The sequence below is a fragment of the Elephantulus edwardii genome, unplaced genomic scaffold, assembly GCF_000299155.1.
Source record: "Elephantulus edwardii isolate Elephantulus edwardi_28Jun2011 unplaced genomic scaffold, EleEdw1.0 scaffold00044, whole genome shotgun sequence".
NCBI lineage: Eukaryota > Metazoa > Chordata > Mammalia > Macroscelidea > Macroscelididae > Elephantulus > Elephantulus edwardii.
Genome location: NW_006399794.1, coordinates 3,493,638 through 3,513,944, shown reverse-complemented (window position 1 = coordinate 3,513,944; position 20,307 = coordinate 3,493,638). Strand labels below are relative to the sequence as shown.

At 39.9% G+C, this 20,307-nt stretch overlaps 1 pseudogene; it reads left to right on the top strand.

Annotated features, from left to right (window-relative positions):
• Positions 1–17,510: 17,510 nt before the first annotated feature.
• On the top strand, positions 17,511–17,839 carry LOC102844853 (annotated as a pseudogene).
• The last annotated feature ends 2,468 nt before the right edge of the window (positions 17,840–20,307 follow it).

Below are 20,307 nucleotides of genomic sequence, written 5' to 3'. Positions count from 1 at the left end.
TCCATAGTGGTTACACTATTTTACATTCCCACCAGTAGTGAACAAGAATTCCAATCTCTCCACAACCTTGCCAGCATTTGTTGTTTGCTGCCTTCCTGCCCTTCATTATTGTTGCTGGGGTGAAATGACATCTCCTAGCTATTTTGATTTACATCTCTCTGATAGCTAGGAATTTTAAAATATTTCTTCTTGTGTTTGTTGGTCATCTGATTTTTTTTCTTTGGTGAGGTGTCTATTAATATCTTGTGTCCATTTGCCCTTGAGTTTTTTACCTTTTTCTTATTAAAGTGCTGGAGTATTCTATACATTTTAGATAGGAGTCACTTATCATATATGTCATTGCCAAATATTTTTCCCCAGTCTGTGGGTTTCCTTTTTATCCTGTTGGTGAAGTTTTTTGATGTGCATAGGGATTTACAAGTGGTATTTTGGATGATGTCCCACTCAAAGATGGCTACTGACACATATTCAAATTTGCATACTCAGCTTGCTTTGTTTATCCTGAAGAATGTTCATGTCCTCTTCAAGAAGAATATATATTGTGCTCCTTTTTTTTTTTTTTTAATTTTTGTGTGCTTGTACCGTCAAATCAGATCTGACTGGTACAGGAGGATATTGCGCCTCCTTCTCCGGCAGAGCATCTGGTGGATTTGAACCGTATATTGTGCTCTTAATGCATGAGATGTTTTAGATATGTTAGATCAAGTTAGTCTATAGTGTTAAGATCTTCATTTATTTGTTAATTGTCTATCTGGTTCTATTTATTATTGAAAGTGGAGACTGAAGAGTCTACCTACCTAGTAATTGTTAAATTCCGCGAGTTTCGTTTCATATATTTCGAGATTTTGCTGTTATATATTGTCATAGTTGTAAGGTGTTGTTGACTATGATTCGTACTGATCGTGTGAACAACAGATCTGAATCCTGTCTTATCCTGTGGCAGCATTACTATCCCTGATACACTCAAGCGCATTGCTGTAGTCATTGTGTCAGTTCCCTTGATTGAGGGCTTATCTCTCTTTCACTGTCCCTCCACCTTTCTAGGCATGATGTTCCTTTCCAAGGAATAGCCTCTCCTAACAACGTGCCTGAAGTATATGAAGTGAAACTTTATCATCTTCATCTCTAAGAAGTACTCCTCTGGTTGTATCTTCTGCTTTTAAAAAAAATTTAAATAAAATTTTTATTTTATACTAGTTTACTTACAAAGTTCTTATACATTGTTTTTCATGCCTTATCTTTCCCATTTCCTCTACCCACCCCTCCCTCCACACAACACCCAACAAAATTGTACACCTGGCTGTACCTTCTTCAGGACTTACCTGTTTGTTCTTTTGGTAGTCCAGGAGATATTCAGTACTCTTCCCAATACCACAGTTCAAAGGCATCAATTCTTCTTCTGTCATCCTTATTAATTGTCTAGCTCTCAGATGCATAGTAAGTGACTGAAAAGACTGACTTCATTGCTCCTCAGAAATTTGGAGAGCTGCTTGACTGTAGACTTTCCCAGTACAATATGTCTCCTGATCTCCTTTTTACTGGTATCAAGGGTATTAATTATGGATTCAAATAAGATGAAGTTGTTGACAGTTTCAATCTTTTCTCCATCTGTTATGATACTGCCTATCATTGAGACGCAATCCATATTGAAGGTTATAGTATTTGATCTTCTGCAGTAAGTCCTCCTTACTTTCAGCAAGCAAGGTTGTGTCATCTGCATAACATAGGCTATTGATGAATCCTCCTCCAATTCTGATGCCACATTCTCCTTAATATAGTAATAATTTGCAAAATCATTAGGAGTAGTGATTTTGAAAATCACTACCTAACTTGGGAGGGACTGGAGAGAATTATTCTGCGTGAACTAACTCAGTCCCGAAAGAACAAATATTTTATAAAACTGTTATTTATTGTAGAATCAATATAAGGATCAGGGGAGGGGGGAGGAGTAGGGTGGAAGCAGAGGGATGAGGATGTGCAGGGGCGGGGTATTAATCATGGAGTTGTTCAATTTGATGGGTGGAGGGTGAGGGAAATTGGAAGAATATGTTATGGAAAACAATATACTTGGATTTTGTAAACAAACTAGAATAATAATAATAATCATCATCATCATTGCCCCTGCATGCATGTGCAGCTCTTTTAGTTACTGTTTGCATGGAATCTCTTTCCCCATCTACTCATTCACTTTTAATCTATTTGTGTTTTTAATTTAAAATATGTCTCTTATAATGTTATACAATTTAATCATAAGTTTTAATCTATTCTACTTTTTAATTAGAGAAAGTAACATATTTACATTCAATGTAGTTGCTGATAATGAAGGGGCTTGCTTTTTTTTCATGTTAAAATTGTTTTTAATTGTTTTAACTTTTAAAAATTCTGTACCTCTATTACTTTCTTCTTTTGTGCTTAACTGATTTCTTTAGTTGTACTGTTTTGGTGCCCTTCTTTCTTTTATTGCATATATATTTTAATGGAATATTTTATTAGTTTATTCAATCAAACCCATGTAGATAAAACCTTAAATATTTAATAGAGTATCTTACTCTTGTACAAATGGGGAAAAATAAGTTGAACATTTCTAGATTAAGATGGCTGTTAACTTCTGTACAATACCAACTCAACATGGTAAAACTTGGATACTTTTCCCAAAGTTGACAGTATAGCTCAGATTTCCCTAAATTAAAATTTTACACATGTATGGATATTTGCATTAAAAGACCAATCAGTGTGTTATGTATTAATAGCTTCAGAATGTTTTCTTTCCAGGTAATGACTGAGAAGTTGAAAAAAAAATGGTTCCAGCTACCACAACAGTAAGAGAACTTGGCTTTTTTTCTGAGGTTTGGTTTTGTACTTTTTTTAAAAAAAAAATGCAGTGTGCTGAATGTCTCTATTATTTTTCTTCCAGTGACTACAGAACGTGGAAAAGCTGTTATATGTATTTTTAAGTTATTTTCTTAGTGGTTATCCTGCAGTAAAAGTAACATCTTCATTGATAACAATCTAGTTTGAATTAAGACAACCCTGGTGGCATAATCCATAGGGAGCTGCACTACTAACTTAAAAGGCTCACCTCTTTGGTGCTTTGCATCCACCTACACAGCTCTGAGGGAGAAAGAGTGGCAATCTCTTTCCAATTGATTTACAGCCTCTGAAAACTTACAGGAAGATCAGCCATCTTGTTGTGTACCATTGAGTTAGAACCAACTCACAGCAGACCCTCCTGCAGGTTTTCAGAGATAGTATATTGCTCAGGAGATTCTCCCAGGGAGCAGTTGGTGGGTTTCAATTGCCTACCTCTAGATTGGCAGTGCTACTCCTTACTTACTAGGCCAAATTACATAAGGAAGGGAAAAATATCTATCAATACTGTTACCCAACAAGTCCAAGCAACTGTGACCTCTAACCAGATGGTTGTTGTTAATGGAGGTCGAGTCGAGAATGACTCATAGTGACCCTATGAACAAAAGGCCTGAAGCCTTTCTATAACTATCGCTGTTTTCCAAGTTTATAGAGTTTCCAGAGGCATGTGCTTTAGGAAGTGGATGCTATTCCTTACCAGATTAGAACAGTAATATTCTCTCTAATCTGTCTCTTTCCTCCCAACCACTTTCCATTCCTTTCCCTTTATCTTCAAACATTCTTAAAACACAGTTAGTGCTATTAAAATAAAATGTAAATAAGCTATTTTTTTCACATTTTTGTGGCTTTTTAACTAAAATGAAAAAAAAAATATTATAAGGACCTGCCCAGAAAGGTCTGCAAATGATTTTACCCCCTGTTACCTATCTGACTCCATTTCTAACTGTTGTCCCTTCTCTTTGCTGTGGTCACATCCACTTCCTTGCAGCTGATTCTGCTTTAGAGTCTCCTTTATATTTACTGCATCTTTTTTTGGTGACAAAAATTTGTATTTAGAATTAGCCACTTGGATTCAGTTTAGATGATCCCAATTTTGTTAGGAACATCTAAAGCATCATCGGCAGGAGAAAGTCAAACAGGCCTTCTTCTCTCCATCAGGCCTAATCAAGGTGTTGACGTTGGCCACATCAATGTCATAGAACTTCTTTACAGCTTGTTTAATTTGGTGCTTGTTGGCCTTGACATCCACAATGAAAACAAGTGTGTTGTTATCTTCTATCTTCTTCATGGCTGATTCAGTGGTCAGGGGAAACTTCATGATGGCATAGTGGTCAAGCTTGTTTCTCCTGGGAGTGCGCTTCCAGACGTATTTGGACTGGGTTTGTGTTTTTTGTTGGTTTTTTTTAGGAATTTTTGTTCTACTATTTCTCTCATTCAGTCTGGGACCTACTATTTACTAGAAACCATCTAGTCCTTTTGATCTTAGGTGAGATAAAACCACTATTTGGGGGGGGGGTCTATTAGTCCTAAGGCCTAGCTTTTTCCTTGAGTCGTTGGCTTCCTTTACTCACTTTTGCTCCAGATAGGAAGAAACCACTAGTAATGTCTTAGACATTTGCAAGCTTTTAAAATTTCAGACATTATTTGTGAAACTATGGCATGGAATATGATCTTAATCAGCTATATTATGCCAACTGACTGAGTTTTCCATGAGACCAATGCTCCAAGCCCTTTAATCCAGTAAAGCAATCCTGATAGGTGTTTGGATACATCTAGGAGGTCTCTGTTAGGTAGATCATGCCTTCTTTATGTTGTTTATATGAATATACATGGAGCATGCCCAAATATGTATGTATATACTGTTATGTACCATAGAATTAGAATTGACTCATAGTTGACTCTGCAGTGCATTTTCAGAGGCTGTAAATTTTGTGGAAAGAGATTTCCCATCTTTCTCCCATGGAGCAGCTGGTGGATTTGAGCCATATGCGTATGTGTTGACAGCACGACTCCTTGCCACAAAGTCATCAGAGTCCCTATTTTTATTCTGATGTCTACAAACATATCTATGTGCATTTGCACTCATCTGTGTTCTATTCATGTATTCATATAAGACATATTAATCTAGTATTCCTATGTATCCTCACACTTTTTTTTATTTGATGTTACTGTTGTTGCAAATTTGTATTATCTTTCCTTCTTGTCTGCCTGTCAATGTCTTAATTTACCTTGGCCAAGTTGTACTGACTTCTGCCTGGCATGGTTTGAATTGTTTCTATCTCACAAAAATACATGTATGTCATGATAACAATGTATGTAACAACATGTAATGATTTCCCATGATCTGATAAACTAAATGGCTGTAAAAGGATTAAGGGTGCAATGCAATACTTCTTAAGCCCATCATGGCCCTAATTGAGCATAATGGGAATATGACCTAGATGACTAGAGTATGACCTATAACACCTTTTATCTCAGTAGAGATAAAATGAGGGAGTTCTGGTGGTGTAGTCCATAGGGAATTGAGCTGCTTAACCCCAAAACCACTTCTTTGGTAGTTTAAATGCACCAATGACTCTGAGAGAGAAAGATGAGCAATCTCCTCCTGTGTGAGTTACAGCCTCCGAAACTAATCAGAGGGTCAGTTGAGTCAGTTCTGAGTTGACAGTAAACAGACAGAGAATAGCAAACAGAGAGACAGAGAAATCAAATGAGAGGAAATGGGACCGAGAGGGGAGACGTTAGTACCCTCACGAAAGAACTGTCAGGAGTAGAATGTATCTTTTTAGAAACAGAGCCTGTAAGAAGCAGCTCCATGATAATGTGGAAAGTCAGCTAAGTTGAAGTACAAGAAACTCTAGGTTTCTAGATGCTGAAGGAAACAAGGGCTTTCTTTCATAACTGAAAGAGAAAGAGTGGGCCTTTTGCTAGAGTTGACACCTTAAATTTTGACTTGTAGCATTATAAATGGTAAGAAGAAATTTCTATTTGTTAAAAGTAATATATTTGTAGTACATCTGTTATAGTAGCACCAGATAACTAAGACAGCCCTTACTGATTACCGCCTTTTCTAAGGCCAGAAATAACAAGTATCTACTATCTAGCAGGTGACCCTCTCTTCCTCCCTCCCAACCCTGGTAGCCATCAAAGAATTCTGATTTCTGTATACCTGTTTTTGGCTTTTTATAAAAGTGAGACTATACAATATTTAACCTTTTGTTTCAGGTTTATTTTATGCAGCATAATGTCCTCCAGATTAAAATATCTTGTATTTTAAAAACTCACCACTGAAAAAACAACCAAACAACAAAAAAACCTCACCACTTCTCTTTATAAGGTTCCCTTAGGCATATTTCCCCCCCAACCCTATTTAAATTACAATTTCCTCTTCACATTTTACAATCTCCTTTCTCCTTTGTTTTTTTCTTGTTGTTGTTGTTAAAGTGCCTTAGAGTCGCAGGCGACTCACAGCGCCCCTATGAAGGAGAGTCCTTGACGCTTGGGTGCCTTTCATCCTCTCTCCAAGTTCATAGGGTTTCCGGAGGCAAACTATTATGGAAGTGGACGCCACTCCTCCTTCCACGCCTGTTCAATCGGGGAGCTCCACCCCACTCTCAGTCCGCATTGGGTAGCCAACCATTAACGCATTTGACACATCCATGTCACAGTGTTCAGTCTCACAGCAACCACAAGTGACCGCAGGACGGCAACTTGTACACCAGGGCTATACGGCCTAGAGGAATATCTGAACAAAAACAATTAAAGACTGGCCTGAGGGCCGCGAACTAAAAGTCACCCACCTTTGTCTTGGTCACATCGTTTTCTCTTCACTGGGCCAGCTGATCTCTCTCTCTCTCTCTTAGAACTTAGAAATTTTTTTTTTTTTTTTCTAATATAATTTGCATATTGATTGTGTCCCCCTTCCCATTAGGATGGAACCTTCATGAGGGTGGAGATTCATCAGTTTCTCACTATTGTAAACCAACCTACAACAACACTGGCATTGTTGTTGTTATGTGCCATTGAGTTGCCTGCCTATGTACAACAGCTCTGAAGCCAGCCCTGTCCTGAGCCAGTCTCACTCACTCTGACACACCTACCGTGGTAATTGTGTCAATCCATCTCATATGAGTCTTCCTCTCCTGTGCTGTCTCTCCACCCTTCCAAGCTTTATGTCTTTCTCCAAGGACCAGTCCCTCTTGGCCACATGCCCTAAGTATGTGAGAGGGAGCTTCAAAATCCAAGCCTCTGAGGAAAAAGTTGGTTTCACCCTCTCCAAGACAGACCTATTTGTTTTCTTGGTGATCCATGGCATGTTCAATACTCTTCTCCAGCACCACAACTCAAAGGCATCAATTCTTCTGTCATCCTTAGTAATTGTCTAGCTCTCTGATGCATAGCAAGTAGTTGTGAAGATCATGGCCTGGATCAGGTGCACCTTAGTCTCCAGACTGACATTGTTGCTCCTCAGTATTCTGGAGAGGTCCCTGACTGCAGATTTTCTCAGTGTAATTCATCTTTTGATTTCCTGGCTGCTGTGCTGGTACCAAAAGTGTTGATTTTGTAACTGAACAAGCTGAAATTATCTTCTCCATCTATCACTGGGATACCAATTGGCACAGTGGTGATGTTGAGCTTCAATCTATATTGAAGATTACAGTCCTTGACTTTCTGCAGCAAGTGGTTCAGGTCCTCCTCAGTTTCAGCAAGCAAGGTTGTGTCATCTGCATATCGTAGGTTGTTGAAGTGTCTTCCTCCAATCATGATGCCACATTCCTCCTCATAAAGCCCAGCCTCTCAAATGATCTGTACCATATTTAGATTGAAAAGGTATGGAGACAGAATGTATCCCTGATACACTCCTTTCCTAATTTTGAACCATGCAGTGTTTTCCTGCTCTGTTCTGAGGACTGCAAGTAGTATTTATAGCAATGCATCATAAATTACAAAAGATTACCAACACTCAGTGATTCCATATTTATCCTATTAGTGGGAAAAAATTTCATCACCAAAAAAATTTTATAATCATAAAATAATTTGGTCATGAAAAGTTAATTGTTCGGAAAATGTTCTTCTATTTCTGAATGTCCAGGGTAATTATTCATGCTTGTTGTAGAAAAAGTCTCTCAGTTTCCTATCCTACTGCCCTTCCTGTTTTAATCAAAATTTTTTATTTTCTAGACTAGTAAGCTGAAGTTCAAAGAAGGAATATGATCTGCCTATTATCCCAGGCCCCTAATAATTGTCACAGGATGTTCTCAGACACTGTGACAACCAAAATACATTCTTACTCATTTCCATTTCCTCCTCCTCTAGCCTTGGGGTTTGAAGACATACACATGAACTGTTTGCACTAACCACGGATTGTTGTTTTTTAGGTGTCTGTAGTATTGTAGTGTCAGACCACATCTACATTCACAAGGAGAAATGGATCATGCTCAGGGCATAGATGTTTCTCTGAGGTGAAAGTCAATCACTCTTCAACTTTTCCACCATTTCGGACACTGGCTGTTCCTCACCACCCATGGCACTTTCTACCTCCTCGCAGAGTCCAATAATTTATTGCCATGATTATGTGATTTATTAGAAAGTAATAGAATATAATTTTGGATCATGATCAATTTAGAAATGGTATGATACATTCAGGGAAACAGGATACAGTTCTTCCAACAGGACAGCTTTCAACCAAGACAGCTGTCAGTTGTGCTTGCAGGTAGATGGTCTTTCTCTTGGTTGCTAACTTAAAGGCTACACCTATTGCAGTTTGAGTTGACCAGCAGCTCCCAGAGAGGAGGATGGTCAGTCTCTTCTCATGTGATATACAGCCTCTGAAACCCATTGGAGGATCTTTTTTAAGTAGGCTCCCAGTCAATGGCAATGAATTTGAGTTTTTTAGTCTCCTTTAGAGTAATAAGATTCTCAAATTCAGGGCCATTTTTATCAATACAAAGTCACCCCATATATCCGACTGGATCAAGGTGGGGGGGAATCTCTTCTGACTCTTACAGACCTTTTGGGTTAATAAAAATCTTTCCTGAAGTTTGTACCTTTTAAAAAATTGTGATTTTAGAGAAAGTTTACAGAAAAGTTGGATTTTCATTCATTCATTATTGCATATTTTCCTCCTTATCCTCCATTCCTGCCTCTCTCCCTTTCCTCAGTCCACTTTGCTATGCACCTCTCATTCTAGACTGTTGTCATACAAATAATGCCTAATCATATATTCCTTTTTAACAGCTCTTTCCTTCATTTGTTCTAATGCACTGTTTATTATTTATCCCCTCTTTTTCTTAGTTTCTCCTCAATCTCCATGTCAGTGTTGTTTTTATAACAGTGGTCTTATACAGTATTTGTCCTTTTGTGACGGAAATATCTCACTCAGCATAATGTCCTCCAGAGTCACCCATTGTTGTTGTTGTTTTGTGCCATCGAGTCGTTTGTGACTCATAGCAACCCTATGCACAAGAGCTCTAAATTCTGTTCTATCCTGTGCCAACCCAGCCATCTCAAACACACTTATTCCCACTGCTCCAGTCACAGAATCGATCCATCTCATTGAAGGTCTTCCTCTCCTTCACCGCCCCTCAACTCTGCCAAACATGATGTCCCTCTCCAAGGACCAGTCTCTCCTTGCAACATGCCCAAAATATATGAGATGAAGCTTCAGAATCCTTGACTCCAAGGAGCATTCCGGCTTCACCTTCTCCAGGACAAACCTGTTTGTTCTCCTAGCAGTCCATGGTATATTCAACACTCTTCTTCAGCACCAAAGCTCAAAGGCATCAATTCTCTTTCTATCATCCCTATTCACTGTCCAACTCTCTGATGCATAGCACGTAATTGTGAAGACTATAGCCTGGATCAGGCGCACCTTAGTCTCCAGCCTGACGTCGTTGCTCTTCAATACTCTTGAGAGGTCCCTCACAGCCAACTTTCCCAATGCAATTAATCTTTTAATTCCCTGGCTGCTGTTACTAAGAGTGTTGATTGTGGAGCCAAGCAAACTAAAACTGTTAACTATCTCAATCTCTTCGCCATCCATACTGATGCTGCCAATTGGTCCAGTGGTGAGAATCTTTGTTTTCTTGATGTTGAGCTTCAATCGATATAGGAGGCTGCAGTCCTTGACCTTCTGCAGCAAGCGCTTCAGGTCCTCCTCAGTTTCAGCAAGCAGGGTTGTGTCATCGGCATAACGCAGGTTGTTGATGACTCTTCCACCAATCCTGATGCCACATTCCTCTTCGTACAGCCCAGTGTCTCGGATGATCTGTTCTGCATATAGATTGAAAAGGTATGAAGACAGAATACATCCCTGATGGACCCCCTTCTTGATTTTGAACCATGTAGTGCCTCCTTGCTCCGTTCTGAGGACTGCCTCTTGGTCCAAGTATAGGTTTTGCATTAGCACAGTCAGATGTTCTGGGATTTCCACTCTTCTCAGAGTCAGCCACAGCTTGTTGTGATCCATACAGTTAGAAGCCTTTGCAACAGAGTGTGGAAATTATCGAACAATATCATTAATATCACATGCAAGCAAGATTCTGCTGAAAATGATCCAGAAACGTTTGGAACAATATGTCAACAGAGAACTGCCTGATGTACAGGCTGGATTTAGAAGAGGTCGTGGTTCTAGGGATATCATAGCTAATGTTAGATGGATCTTGGCAGAAAGCAAAGAGTCACCCATGCTGTTTAATATTTTATGAGTTCCTTGTTTTTTAGTGCTGTGTAGAATTCCATTTTGTGAATATATCACAGCCTCTCTATCCATTCATTGATTGATGAGCACTTAGTTTGTTTCCATCTCTTTGCTATTGTGAACAATGCAACAATAATCACAGGTGTAAAAAAAATAATCATGGGTGTGCATATATCTGTTCAGATGACAATTTGCACCTTTAAAAAACCTCTGTTTCTATGTCTACAAATATCTCAACTATGAAGGTGAATGTGGCATTATGATTGGAAGAAAACTCACGAAAAACTTGTGTCATGCAAATAACACAGTCTTGCTTACAGAATGTGACGAGTTGAAGCACTTGTTGAAGAAATGAAAGACTAAAACCTTCAATATGGATTACAACCTAACATCAAGAAAATAAAAATCCTCACCACTGGGCTAATAGGAAACATAATTGGAGAAAAGATTGAAGCTGTCACAGATTTAATTTTACTCTAATCCATAATCAACACTCATGGTAACAATAGTCAAGAACTCAAAAGAGGTGTTACTCTGGGGAAATCCGCTGTCAGGGATCTCTCCAAAGAACTAAAGAGTGAGGATGTCAGTTTAACGACTAAGGTGCACCTGATCAAAGCCATGGTATTTTCAATTGCTTCTTATGCTTCTAAAAGTTGGACAATGAACAAAGACGAACAAAGAAGAATTGATGCTTTTGAATTTTGGCATTGGTGAAAAGTATTGAATATACCATGAACTACTAAAGAACAAACAAATCATACAAGAAATGTAACCAGGATGCTCCATAGAGACAAAGATGGTGAAACTTCATGTCACATACTCTGAGCATATTATCAGGAGGAGCTAGTCCTTGGAAAAAGATATAATGCTGAAAAAGTAGAGGATCAGTGAAAGATATGACAACCTTCAAGAAGATGGCCTGGCACTGTAACTGTAGCAATGGGTTTGAATATGGCAAAGATGGTGAGGATGGCAAGGTTTCAATAGTAGAGTCATAAGAGTCACTGTGAGCTACATTTTACTTAATGTCTCCAAAAAACAAAAACAACAATATAAACCCAGTTTGAAAACTTGTTTCAAAGAAGACTTTGTTAACTATCAATGAGTGAACAGTTTTAAAAAATGCATTGAAAGAGGAATTCTTAGTTAATATTTTGTATGGAAAAAGAGCAAGGGTCACATAGGGATGGCTATGTCTGACCTTTAGCAACTTCACAAAGGTGTTTCTGGCAACAGTATCAACAACAGAAAACCTCCCATCAGGTCAGACATGTCCCCCATGCCCCCATACCTCTTTCTACTTATCTCAACACCAATCTTACTGCTTTATTGGGTCCAAAATCCAATGCGATAGTTCACAGACCACACAGAACCATATTGGGGAAGTCAAAAGGTTATAATCTAGGTTGATAGTAGAATACAATTACAACAGCCCCTGAGATATGCTCACAGGCACCTCTGTCATAAGCCTTGTGGATTTAGGCCAGTGTTACAAAGTTCTTAGTCCTGCCACTATTGACTCCCTCCACCCCAATCCCCAGTTGTCCAGCAAACTTGGGCAAAATCTCTTAGCTTAGCTCTGGTTCTGTCTGTGAGGGGTAACAGTCAGCTCTGTCTCATGTTGGCTCACTGGTCCTCTGCTTTAGCTGCTATGCCTGTGGCTCTGGTCCTGAAGGAAGACTTGCATTCACTTGCTTCTTCTTTTGCTGGTAGGGAAGAAGACTCTTCTTTTGCTGGATTGCTCAGTTTATTTAAATGATGTGGATTGCTCAATTTAATGGTAAGATAAACTAATCCCTTTCTGGATAGGCTAACAAACTCTATTCTCATATTCCCACCCATCCACATGGCAAAGTCAAAGTCAGTGGCTAGGAAAGCCATTTTGAATAATAAACTTCACATGTATTATGGACATTACTAAGACATAACCATTAAGTGTCTCATTAGAACTGATGTGATTGTAAGCCGTGCTCTTTTCCCTTTTCTTCTGCTTTCTTTCCCTTTTATAGTATTTTGAATACAAATTACTTTTCTTGACTTTTTGCAACTGTGAAATTTTTCTCCTACAATGTAACATGTAAAAAGATTTCCCTGCTAAATATTAGGAGTTTTGCAGAGTATCAGCCAAATGTGCATTAAAACATTTCTATCTCTCTGATAAGGTTGCTATTGTCCCATTTTATGGTTGTTCTTCAACTAATGTCATTTTTTTGGAAGTGGTTATGATGTTGGCCTTGTCATTCCTGCCTGAGGTAAATCCAAATTGTCCATTCTTCATTATATTTAAACTTTGTCCCCTGTCCTGCTGTCAGAGGTAGCTCATTTGAGCTGCCAAAAGAGTTTGCTTTATTGCTCCACCAGCCAAGGCCTAAGCTTCTTTATATTTCAAAGTGAATCAATGATGGAAATTTCAATTTGTTTCAGAAAAGAGTTGTCAATAGGTTCAGAGCCCAGAAAAAGAGTGTCTGAGTCTTTTGGAAACATTGGTTTGAATGTGCACAGATGAAAGACGTGCAAAATGCTGTTTCAGCATGTATTTAATCTTTAGTACTAAAAGTTAGGATAAATTAATGCCTAGAAGCTAGTTCTTTGACATTCCTTTTTATGTGAAAAGAAATGGTTTCTTACGAATGCTTGCATGGCCTAACACTTACTGTTGATTAGAATTCCTTCTTACTTACTTTGCTAAATGTAGAATGCTAAAATCCTGTGCTGGTTTTGTTTGTCCCTTTGGGGAGCAACATCTTTTAGACTCTCAGTTCCTGTAGTTTGAATGGAGTTGATTCTAAGATCTTTGTGGTAGAAACTGGACTCTGGCCTGTCCAACCAGAAACATAGATTTTATTTTAGCAAAGGGATGTAAGCTGTATCCATCATTATCTGGGAAACAGATAACTCTGTCAAATTGACTTATCGAACATTTCCTGAAATGGGAGTTTAATAAAAGGACTATAGAAGTGTGGACAGGGTGTAGGAAAACCATCAGGAGGAGTGCAGTTCTGGGGGCTACTCGAAGTAGAGTACTAGTAACATTGCTAGGCTGAAAAGTTAAGATTGAGGGAGCTGTTACATGAATTCTGAGAGAAACATGTTGAAGAGAGCTGACTGACAGGGCCTGTGACTATTGGCCAAGAGACTTGGCCAATCTATAGTGACTCATGTAAAGGGACTAGGAAGGAATTATTATCCTGATTATATTCTTTTTTTCCTTAACTCACCTTCTGACCTTGCCATTGTTAGTATCCAGGGAAGATATTAGACAAAGGAGTCTCGTGATGTGTCTACTATGTCAGCCTCCAAGCTACAGAGGAATTAAGAATTTCAACTTCATTTCCCACACTCAGGTAATTTTACTCACATGTGGCCTGCCTCAGGCCAAAAGCTGCTTTTAAGTAGCATCAAAAGTAGACATTTTAATGAAATTTCTCATACCCATAAGGTCTTACAAAATCCTCCATATCCATTGAGTCTGGAGCCATTGCACTGAATCCCGCTTCTGATACCAGCTGTAAAAAAGAGCAAGGGCCACGTGTGGAGCTCTGTATCTGACCTTTACCCACTTCACAGGGGGAAACTATCTACACCTACAGCATCAATAATACAAAACTAATTCCCATGAGGGCAGATATATATCCCACGTTCCCATGCATTTTTCATCTTTTTTTTTTTTTGCAGTATTTTTTTTGTTGTTGTTCTTTTTTTTTCTATAATTATATTTTATTAATTTTCATAAACATTTACAGAGATTTTGGGCTTCTACTCATTCATTGTTGCACTATTCTCTCTACCCTCCTCCCAGTTTGTTCTTGTCCAAATGCCACAGTGCTTGTCAAAGCCAGTTCTGATTAATCTTCTTTGTCAGTGTATCCTTTGCCATTCCCTATCACTCCTCCCTGAGAGAGACTTCACCCTGAGTCATAAGGAAAAGGGGATGGCGTATTCTCTTAGCTACTTCCTGCTGAAAAGGGACGCTGTGGGTTTCAGGGTGAAGATCTTCTCTCACTACTCTAAAGGGCCCCTTTGGCAGTAGGAAACACATAGACTATTATGGAGATTGATTTTGGAATTTAGATGCACTCTTATTGATTGTGCTTGGCTGTACATGTTCATATCCTTGAAGATGTATCATGGGGGTGTTGCAACCTAGAAGACACAAATTTGACTAACAAGTTATAAGTACATGAGTCCAAAAATTATGGAAAAGTAAAAGAAAAGATTCTTTCATTGTTTTACAAACCCTCCCCCAGCATTTTTCATCTTAACACCAATCCTACTGCTTGACTGGCTCCAAAATCTAATGTGATAGTTCACAGACCACACAGAGCCATACTAGGAAAGTCAAAGGCTATAATTCAGATTGATAACATAATCTAGTCAAGACAGCTGCTCCCAAGTATTATATTCTAAATTTTCCCAAGTTCTCAGTTCTGCCAATATTGGCTTCCTACCCACAGTTGTATAACAAAGTTCTCAGATCTACCAATATTGGCTCCCCCTCCCAAGGTCTCATTTCATCTTACGGTAATTCTCCAGCTATGACTGCTGTTGCTATCCCAAAGCATGTCCTACATTTCACTGGGTGTGGGAGGGGAGGTCTCTTCTCTCTGGCTAGGGGAAGAATTCCATCTCTTCTGGCATGGGAAGCTTTCTTCTCTGTAGCTAGAGCAGTTCTTCAATTTATTGGCAAGACTAACCAATACTCTTGTAGATTTTTGAAACTGGCCACTCCTCTAGCAGAATGATAGCTAGCCAATTCCCTGGTAGATAAGCCAATATCCCCCATTTACATGGTCCTGCCAATCTACATAACAATATCAAATAAGGGCTGGAGAAGTCATATTGAAAGATAAACTCCATGGCCCTCTTTCTCCCATGAAGTAGCTAGTGGACTCAAACTGCTGACCTTTTGGTTAGCCACTAAGGCTACTTAATGTTGTGTACCATTGAGGAGTCAAAACCGACTCACAGCTGACCCTCCAGTGGTTTTTTAGAGACAGTAACTTGCATGGGAGAAGATTGCCCATCTTTCTCCTACAGAGGTGCTGGTGGATTTGAACAGACTGTACAAAAAGGATTGACTGTGCAATTCCTTGCCACTGAGCCACCAAGGGTACTTAAAAGTAAATATTAATTTCTTTCTCTTTCTTTCCTGGTTTCTCCCAGTAGTATATACTTGATCAGATAGAATTCTCCATTCACTGAATAGAGATGCATAGCACAATGAAAGCAATTATATCTTTAAATAGCCTCAATTTGCCACTTTGACTGAGTAATCTTATCTATGAGATTAGCCCAAGAAATAACGTAAAATAAAAAGTTCCTTGTGCTATTTACTACAAGATTATTTAGAATTAAGCAAACCCCACCAATATCCAATAATGAAGCCTGTTTAATTATGACAATTCAATTAAATGGATCATTTAACAGAGTCATTAAAATGTAGCAATATTGAAACTGTTCATGATGTAGCATCAAGTAAAAAGGTACACATAGAATTGTGCTGACATTATGATATCTTATAGCTCAGACGTGAGCTCACACAAGGAGCACCACTGGGAATTTCTCTCAATTAGGAATTTTAGTCCTTCCGTCTTCTTCATTTTTTTCATCTTTATATCCTGGGTTTTTATGTCTAAATGGGGAAAATTATCTTACCTTTCACAGCTTAGTTCACTTTTTGACTAGATGTGAGTATATTATACAAAAACTTCATCTGAGTTTTAAGAATAAAACAATTTTATTCTCAGGAGAGGAGGATTTGTGATGAGATCTGATAATGCATTTCTGCTCCATTGATGACATTTATGCAAAAAAAGTTCAGAATAGTTGAAATTAGAATTGCAGAAAGCTCCTCTGTCCCTGTTTTACTTTCCTTAGGATCTGTGACTCATTGGATGTAAATAATTTAGCTAAGGTCTGGCATAAATGAGCCATCAGTAAATGAGAACTTGTAGCATGACTGCTTATGACATCCCAGGCACCATTCTTTCATAAGTGTACTTACATCATCTTAGCAACAACGCAATCAGGTAGTACTAATAGTAGTTCAATTTTAGAGATGAAGAAATAAAGAGAATTTAAGTCACTTGTCTAAAGTCACATGATCAGGAAGGGTCAGAGCTGTAACTTCCAGGTGCCGGAATCTTGCTCCTAACCATTCTACTATATTATAAGCAAAGGTGGCATAGTGGTAAGGAATGGCACTGCCAACCCAAAGGCACAAGGTTTGAATTTGCCACCTTCTCCACAGGAGAAAGATGATTAACTGCATCTGAAAACCCACTGAGGGGCAGCTATGGATTGGTTTCAACTCGATGGTACATAATGGCAAGCTTAGACACATGGGAAAGAAAATGTTGGGGACCTAGTGGTATGGAGTTCTGCTCCCAACTCAAAGGTGTGTGGTTGAATTCACCAGCTGCTCCACAGGAGAAAGATGGGCACTCTCTTCAGATATGACTTACAGTCTCTGAGAATCTCCTGGAGGGTCAGCTATGAATCAGTTCTGACTCAATAACTCATAGAAACAGCAGCAATACATCAAGCTTTCAGGAAAAGTACGCATTCAGGTCCCTAGGTCCTCAGAGCAGGAGATGCTGAGGGCTGGAGAGAAGGAAGAGGAAAGTTAGGACTGGATCCAGCTTTTTATTTCTGCCTCCTAGTGGAAGGTAACAGAGACTTTGGCATTCATTTGTTTATTAGTGAGAGTCTGAAGGTAGTGCATGTTCACTGACAGGTCACTAAAAATAATATATGGTGCCTGACAGATAAAAGGATTTAAACCAGATGAGGCCAGCTGCAAACGGCCGCCAGCTACTTGAGGGCCCAGAACCTTTGTACTTGAGATATTGGGCAGAACAACTTGTTCACTTTCCCTGCCTTCACTTCATCCTCATACATAATTTAAAGAATAGGGCTCTCTCGGACCCTTGCTTCCAATATGACAAAGAAAAGAAGAAAGAACGGTCGTGCCAAAAAGGGCCGCGGCCACGTGCAGCCTATTATTCGCTGCACGAACTGTGCCTGGTGCGTGCCCAAAGACAAGGCAATTAAGAAGTTCGTAATTTGAAATATAGTGAGGGCAGCTGCCGTCACGGCATTTCTAAAGCGAGTGTTTTCGACGCATATGTGCTTCCACTGCACTATTGTGTGAGTTGTGCCATTCACAGCAAGGTGGTGAGGAACCTTTCTCTTGAAGCCGGAAAGGACCGGACACCTCCACCTAAACCTGCAGGTACTGCCCCACGACCACCACCAAAGCCCATGTAAGGATTTAATTGCTTAAAAGGCTGAATAAGCTGTGGTATATTCACACAATGCAATACTATGCTGCATTGAAAAACAAGGAACTCATGCAATATTATTCAAAATGGGTGACCCTGGAGGACATTATGCTGAGTGAAATATCTCAGTCACACAGGGACAAATACTGTATGGTGCCACTGTTGTAGAATGAGGCTGACATCAGGGTGGGGGTAAGATTGAGAAAAACTGGATAAATTATGTATACTGCATTGAAGCCGATGAGGGAGAGAAGAGTTTAAAGGTAATATATTTTAGGGCATTATGATTATCATAAGAGTTCGGAATGAGGGTTGCAGAGTGGAGTATACTCGGGGTGAAGGTGGGGTGTGTGCAGGGGGGGATTGTATACCAATGAAGTTTTTCTTTTGCTTTAAGAAGAAGAGTGAACTGAGGGTGGGGGTGGGGTGGGCGGGGAGAAAAGTACAACAATGAATGAATGGAAATCCAAAATCTCTGTAAATGTTCATTGAAATTAATAAGAAAAAAAGGCTGAATAAAAAACTCGTCTGAAAATAAAATGGAAATTACACTTTAAAAAAAAAAAAAGAATAGGGCTTGAGAGGGTGTCTTGGCTCAGGTCATTTTGCAGGTTGGTGGCACAGCCTTCTGCTGCCTCCCTAGGTTTCTCACCATAAATAACCGTACATTCACAGACAGATGTGGTCCACCAGATGCTCCACTGGAGAAGGCGGGGCAAACCCCTCCTGTGCCAGTCAAATCCAACTTGATGCTACACCACCACCACCACAACAACAAAAAAGAAAGCTGAACTGCCAAAATAAAAGTAGTAACGTAGACAAATGTGGAACTCTTCCTTGCCAAACTGTGTCTGAGTTAGTGATGCTTCCTCCTCTCCAAGCCCCAGCTCCCTCAGAGGTCTGAGAGTTTCCACCATTTTTATTAAAAGAAGACCTTGAAGTCATCCCAAATGCTGGCCTATTATAACCCAAGAAAGGCCACCATGAAATAAGAAACTGAGCCCAGGACAGAGCTATCCCAGGTGATAAGGAATTTAACTTGGTACCAGCGGCCAAGAGAAGGAGCAGGGAAATCCTGGTGTTGGAGTTAGAGGGTAGATCCAGGTAGGGACTCAGAGCCCTTAGCCTCTCCTGAGAATGATCTCAACTGAGGAGATCCACAGAGAATGAACCATCAATTGCTGCCGCCAGTCCCTCACCCCCCATCCCCAGACCACAAGTGAAGCTGCGGAAGAAGCAAGTTGAGTCAGAAACATGTGGTTCACAGGCGTCTGAAAGTGAAAGGGTGAGAAGCAATTGTGGCAATTAGAATGTGGAGTCAGGACTCAGAACTGGGAGGTAAGAATAGAAACAGCAGGTCCAGGTTTAATAAGATTGGTCTAGAATAGGTGTTGTTCACTCCTGTGGACCAGTTGGGCATGGTGGAAATGTGGGCCTGCTAAAGTCAAAGGGCCAGAATAGATAACTGGTAATCAATAAGCCTTATCCTTTATACCAGCTCTGGCTGGAGTTCAAGATGGTCCTGGCACAGTTAGCCCTGGTCTTGTGGCTGGTGATCTGGTGGGGGAGGGGAAGGTTGTGTGGGAGATAAGGACAAACCTTGAGGCTGGGCGGAGGCTGAGAGACAAGCTTGGCTGTAGGACCTGCACTGTGGGACCTGCCTGCTGGGGCCTGCACGGGAGTCTAAGGCCTGGGATGATGAGTCACAAGGCCCAGATGTGGAGCAGATGCTCCAGGCAGCTTTAGGTTGCTTGTCAGCAGATTTGACCACAGCCTGAACCAGCTGTCTAGCTCAGTACCCTGGCCCCACTCCTAGCATAGAGAAAGCCCAAGAACTTTCTGCTCTGTAAGCTTTTCCAGTCTGAAATATCTCATAACCCCACAGAATTGCATTTGGGTAAGCAAGTATATTCTCAGAGCCAGGTTTACTAATTGATTGTATGACGCATTTAGGCAAAAGGTGAAACGCCCTAGTCATTAATTCACTTCCCCTGGTGGGTGAATTCTGCAAAGAGCTGTGGAACAACTTTCTCGAGCACACACAGACCTGTCTGTCAGGCTGCTCAGATAAATTCTTGGCACATCGGAGAATGTCCTGATTCACCTCTGAAGCCACGTGCTTTCTCTCACAGGCAACTTTGCAGGCTGCTTCCTGGAAGAAGCCAGGGCACGGTTATGGCATTCTGTGGGTGAGGGTGGGCTATGTCCTGCAGTCCTAGGAGACATTGGAATCCTAACTCACAGCAGACGATGGTCAGCTCTCTCTAAATAAATTAGGTAAATTAGTGATGGTATAAGCTATTCTCTGTGTGTGTGTGTGTGTGTGCACAGACGCATGCCTGCATATCTGTGTCCATGCATGTTTGTGTACATGTGCAAATGTGTTTGTACATACATACACATGTATCTTTTAAAATTCTGGTTTTCTAGTTCAATGGTCACATATTTGAGGCC